This window comes from Manis javanica, chromosome 8 (genome assembly GCF_040802235.1).
Source record: "Manis javanica isolate MJ-LG chromosome 8, MJ_LKY, whole genome shotgun sequence".
Taxonomy (NCBI): Eukaryota; Metazoa; Chordata; class Mammalia; order Pholidota; family Manidae; genus Manis; species Manis javanica.
Window position 1 is genome coordinate 113,282,549 of NC_133163.1, and position 6,318 is coordinate 113,288,866.

At 43.2% G+C, this 6,318-nt stretch overlaps 1 protein-coding gene across 4 annotated transcripts in view; it reads right to left on the reverse strand.

Annotated features, from left to right (window-relative positions):
- Positions 1-6,318, reverse strand: part of CSNK1G1 (casein kinase 1 gamma 1) — a 304,324-nt gene that overhangs the window by 144,839 nt on the left and 153,167 nt on the right. The gene's annotated exons all lie outside the window — the stretch shown is intronic.

A 6,318-nucleotide genomic window follows, 5' to 3' on the forward strand; every position in this document is an offset into this window, starting at 1 on the left:
GTTAGGATGGCCAGCACCAAAAAGACTAAGAACAACGAATGCTGGTGAGGATGCGGAGAAAGGGGAACCCTCCTACACTGCTGGTGGGAATGTAAGCTAGTTCAACCATTGAGGAAAGCAATAGGGAGGTTCCTCAAAAAACTAAATACAGAAATACCATTTGATCCAGGAATTCCACCCCTAGGAATTTACCCAAAGAATATAATTTCTCAGTTTCAAAAAGACATATGCACCCCTATGCTTATTGCAGCACTATTTGCAATAGCCAAGAAATGGAAGCAACCTAAGAGGCCATCAGTAGATGAATGGATAAACAAGAGGTGCTACATATACACAATGGAATACTATTCAGCCATAAGAAAGAAACAAATCCTACCATTTGCAACAACATCGATGGAGCTGGAGGACATTATGCTCAGTGAAATAAGCCAGGCGGAGAATGACAAGTACCAAATGATTTCCCTCATTTGTGGGGTATAACAACAAAGCAAAACTGAAGGAACAAAACAGCAACGGACTTACAGACTCCAAGCAGGGACTAGTGGTAACCAAGGGGAGGAGTGAGGAAGGGTGGGTGGGAATGGGGGAAAAGGGGATTGAGCGGTATTATGATTGGCACACATGGTATAGGGGGGATCATGAAGAAGACAGCTGAGCACAGAGAAGACAAGTAGTGACTCTGTGGCATCTTACTACACTGATGGGCAGTGACTGCAATGGGGTACATGGGGGACACGATAATATGGGTGAATGTAATAACCACATTGTTTTATCATGTGAAACCTTTAAAAGAGTGTATATCAATAATACCTTAATAAAAAAATTAAAAACCTCTCAATGGCAAGTTTGGCAGAAATTGTTCACCAAGAAGGTTTAATATTGCCTTTATGAGCCAAAGAGACAATAAATAATATGAGAGGGGAAAGTATTCTATGCATAATTTCCAGTAGGGAAAAAAATTCATGATAGAAACTTGAGCCTTATAAGGGCAGGGGAAAAAGAAAGGGGGCATTACAATTAGTATGAATAATATGTGTGGGGAGCATGGGGACGGCTATACAACACAGAGAAGACAAGTAGTGATTCTACAGCTTCTTACTAAGCTGATGGACAAGGACAGTAATGGGGATTGTGGGGGGGACATGGTGAATGGGGGAGCCTAGTAAACATAATGTTCTGCATGTAATTATAGATTAATGGTAACAAAATAAAAACAAACAAACAAAAAAGATAAGCAAGTGTGCATTGAGGTTCCAGGAAATAAAGGAACGAATAAATTGTGAAAAAAAAAAAACCTTGAGCCTCCATTCCAAATGGAAACATAATAGCGGCAAAACATTTATTGTCTCTCGTCTTTATTTTCCTCACATGTAAAATTAAAAGCTGATATATTAAAAGACATCCAAAAATGGTAAAAATATAAATACATATCTGACAGTTTGGTTGTATCTAAAAAATGTAATGACTATATAAATCTATTCTTTGAAGTCCTTCTACTTGGGGGAAGGGTGGGGGAATAGCCTGAATGCTCATCACAGGTAAACATTTGTTGAATACCTCTTGTAGGCTGAGTTGTGTCCCACTAAAATTCCTATACTGCAGTCCTCATTCCTAGTACCTCAGAATGTGACTGTATTTGGAGATAAGGTCTTTAAAGAGGTAATTAATTTAAAATGAGGTCATGAAGGAGGGCCCTAATCCTCTATGACGGTGTCATTTTTTTTTCGTTTGATTTTTATACTTGATTTATATGTGAATCCCACATTTCTCCCTTATTATTATTATTATTATTATTATTATTATTATTATTATTTTAATAAAATGCTGAAGTGGTAGGTAGATGCAAGATAAAGGTAGAAAACATAATTTAGTGCTGTAAGAGGGCAAATGTAGATGATCAGGTCTGTGCCTATAGACTAAGCATTGATCCAAGCTAGACAAGGGCAACAAAACATCCACGGATGCAGAAGATTTCTCTCAAAACAGTGGGGTGAGGTTCTAAGCCTCACCTCTGTTGATCCCCAATGTCTATGACGGTGTCATTTTAAGAAGAGGAAATAAGGACACAGACCCACACGGGGACGCCTCGTGAGGACACAGGGGAGAACACGGCCATCTGCAAGCCAAGGAAAGGGGCCTCAGGGGAAACCAGCTTTGCCAGCACCTTGCCTCATAGCCTCCAAAACTGTAAGGAAATAAACTTCTGTTGTTTAAGCCACCCAGTGTGCAGCACTTTGTTACAGCAGCCTTAGAACATTAACACAGGGCACTCTCCTGGCACTCCAGGGGAGACAGGTATGTACACAGACAAACAGGTGAGAAGGGTGTGGAGGGGCAAATTATGAAGATTATCAACTTAGCAGAATTTCGTGTGCTGATTGAAATGATATATGGCATGTAAAAACCTGGAAAATGTTTATGAAAAATATTAAGTGAGAAGGCAAACAACAGTATTATCTATTCTATGATAACTACAAAAGATGGTTTGTCAATAGGAAAAATAGAAGAAAACGTAAAAATATAGGGTTTTGCTGAGATTAGATCCTTGATGAGTTTTCATTTTTTAAATAATTTATGCTATTATAACAGCAATACAATGAATTATAAAAGAAAATACATACACATTTTGCCAGTTCAAACTACCATAGTTGTTTATTGGCTATTAAATAATGGCAGAAGGAACTAATGGTACATTCCTTATTTTTCTTAACATTTCAGTCCACTTCAAATTTCTGCTTTTGAGAAAGCTATTCTGAGTATTTTAAAAGGGAATTCAAAGAGGTTTTATGAGCCTAAAGATTGCACAAAAATAGTAACTAAAAATAAGTAAGGACATAAGGAAAATCATGTATTTGATTCTGTATTCAAAAAACAATGATCTACAATGACGTTCTAGAGTCTTGCGCAGTTATAAGCCTCAAAACCAGGCTCATCTAGAAACATACACAAGCAGAATCTGCGGAAGTGAAACGACAGGTGAGTCAGCAGGAAGGGCCTGGGCCCAGGCAGCCGTGCCCAGGGCTTGGGCACCTGGCCTGCCCCCCTCACAGCAGCAGGGAGAGGGCCAGGCAAACAGATACTGAGTGCCCAGCCTGGAAGACGAGGGGATGTTTTCACAACAGACTGCCATGCCAAGGCCGGAGTTCGCAGCCACAATGCAGCAGCACAGTCTGATGTGTCTCAGTGACTCTTCTGCACAGGGCCCAGCACGGCTTGAAAATGTTACAAGGTGAAAACAGCTGCTCTAATGCTGCACTGGGTGTTAATCAAGCCACCTCTCCAATAGCAGCAGTGCTTACATCAAGGACCTTCATTTGCCCCCAAGGCCCTGTTTCTACCTTGATTTAGCAATTCTCACTAATAGCAGTCTCTTGTCCTCGTCCCACACAAGGTCCCAAGCTTTGGGGTTCTGCGGACCCAACAGGTTTGCCTTGGTAGCCCCTCCAGGAGAAAAGCTCCCCAGAAAGGAGACAGAGCTTTATTTTTATCCCAGTGAAAGTCCCTATCCAATCCATTAGTAGCTACGATAACCATGGTGTAGGGCATTTCCTGGAAAAGCTATATAACCAGCTGGTGAACTCTCCCTACCATTAAATCCTGGGAGAGGCCATTGGCCTGAATTGTTACTAAATTACTCTTCTGTGTACGGCTTTATAAAGGGAGACGGTAATGGGGGTCATCAGAGGCCGTTAATTGTACAAATAGTTTGTTAGAAACTACAGTATGTTAAGAAGTCACTCTGATCCACAGATCAACTCAATACAGTCCTGAAGTAGAGATTCAAAACTTCCCAGGTTTCCTTGACTTATGCGAAAAGATACAAATTGTACAGAAGGTGGCCAAAGTGTACAGACTCATGTATGCAGGAACACATTCTTTACATAGTGCAATTGATTTTATCTTCCCCTCTCCCTGCTCTGACTGCAGTTGGCAGAAAATACAATGGGGCCAACTCGAGATATCATGGACTTTTCCCAGTTAAAAATCTCTATGGGCAATTTCTCAGTATTTTGGACAGATTCTCCCTCTCCAGAGTTCTCTTTTTCCCCAGAATAGTGGCAGCTGCAGGAAAAGCTACGTATCCTCAAAGCAGCAAAGGAGGAGCTTTGCGTCCTCACGCCTCCTCCTGGTGCCCTGGGCCTGCTGGCCCTTCGGCTGCGTGCTGGTCCATGCTTCTGGTGGCCATGGGCCTTGTCTGCTACTGCCCTTGGCCGTGAGGCCTGAGGATTCTGTGTTCACCTCAGCACAACCTAAGGTTTCCTTCCCATTGATTAGGCCTCTTGACACATCTACACCACACTTCTGGGTCTGGCAATGCTCAGTGCGTTCTCTGCACCACCCTATTTAAAACTTCAATTCCTTCCCACGTAAACAGGACTCACTGAATTTCTCTCACCCCCTTCACCTATGTTTCTTCATAGCATTCTTCTTTTTTATCATACCAAATAAAATAAATGTACTCATTTATTGCGTTGTGCTACCCCTTCCGTCCTCACATGCACACCCTGTAATGTAAACTCCGTGATGGCAGGTGTTTGGGCTGTTCTGTTCACTCTGTCTCCCTCATGCTTAGAACAGTGCCTGGCATCCATAAGCGCTCTTCTGATGTTTCAGTGTGTGTCAGATGAATGAGCGGTTATGGGATCAGACTGATGCCTTAGGACCCAGGTTCCCATAGCCACACTCGGGCAGAGAGGAAGCTCAATCTGCGAGAAAAATAAAACACAGGGACTACCCCTTCATACTACCCAGGAATCACAACCACTGAACTGACTACCACCAAACTCGGCCATCCATCTAGCCTTGGAACTCTGCATGAATGACCATTGTCACCCACCCCACTGTGACATGTTGCCCCACCCATCCTATGTCAGTAGCAGAGTCCTGACCCTTTGGAAGGTTCTGACACTCTACTGGTTGGTTCCAGTGGGGAAGGACTAGACTTCAGAAGCTGAGCGACTAAGGTAGAATCAGGAAGCCATTTACAGAAGGGGGACAGAGTTTACTGAAGAATTGGATAAAAAAAGGAATCTAAGGTACAGAATGAACCAAATTATCTACTTCTGCTTGGTTTTTCTGAGCCCCATTTAATACTAAAGATCTTAAAATCTGAAGATCCTTACAGAGTCCCGGCTAGAGGTCAGAAAAATTACTTTTCAGGGCGGTCATGCACCTACACTCATGCCCAGGGGGCCTTAAGGAAAGCAGCTGGGCACGGAGCAAAAAGGGACTTCAGAGGAAGGGATGACCTTTATTGATTCTAATTACCTGGAGCAAAGTTTGAAAGGGTTCTTGTTCTAGAGAACCATCTCCGCATGTACCCACTAGAAGGACACACATTGAATTTTCCAGCATTATCCCTGTATCCTCACTGTATCCTTACCTGAGGTACAGTCAGATCAGGGACAGAAGAATCAAAGGGCTGGGTTTTGTCATGGCCAAAACCTGGGGGGTTGGAGGGAGGAAATCAGTTGACTTAATTTTGTCCCTATACTCTGGGACTCCTGGCTAGTTACTCTGTGTTTCACAAATGGACACATTTCCCCAATGCATCCAATGCATCTCTGCTGGTATTTCAGGGAATCTACATTGGAAGAACCGAGGAGGATCAGCTAGATCACGAGTAAGTATCACGATTATGCAAAGCCACATCCAAGGACCAAGTGTGAAGCAGGTCTGCTCTGCATGACTTCCCTCATCTCCCCCCCTCCCTTCCTCCTACACACCCGTCTATCCAACCCCCGGCTGTCACCCACCCCACTGTGACATGCTGCCCCACCCATCCTATGTCAGTAGCAGAGTCCTGACCCTTTGGAAGGGTCTGACACTCTACTGGTTGGTTCCAGTGGGGAAGGATTAGACTTCAGAAGCTGAGCGACTAAGGTAGAATCAGGAAGCCATTTACAGAAGGGGGACAGAGTTTACTGAAGAATTGGAGGAAAAAAGGAATCTAAGGTACAGAATGAACCAAATTATCTACTTCTGCTTGGTTTGTCTGAGTCCTATTTAATACTAAAGATCTTAAAATCTGAAGATCCTTACAGAGTCCCGGCTAGAGGTCAGAAAAATTACTTTTCAGGGCGGTCATGCACCTACACTCATGCCCAGGTGGCCTTAAGGAAAGCAGCTGGGCACGGAGAAAAAAGGGACTTAAGACGAAGGGATGACCTTTATTGATTCTAATTACCTGGAGCAAAGTTTGAAAGGGCTCTTGTTCTAGAGAACCATCTCCTCATATACCCACATAGCCTTGGAACTCTGCATGAATGACCATTGTGACCCACTCCACTGTGACATGCTGCCCCACCCATCCTATGT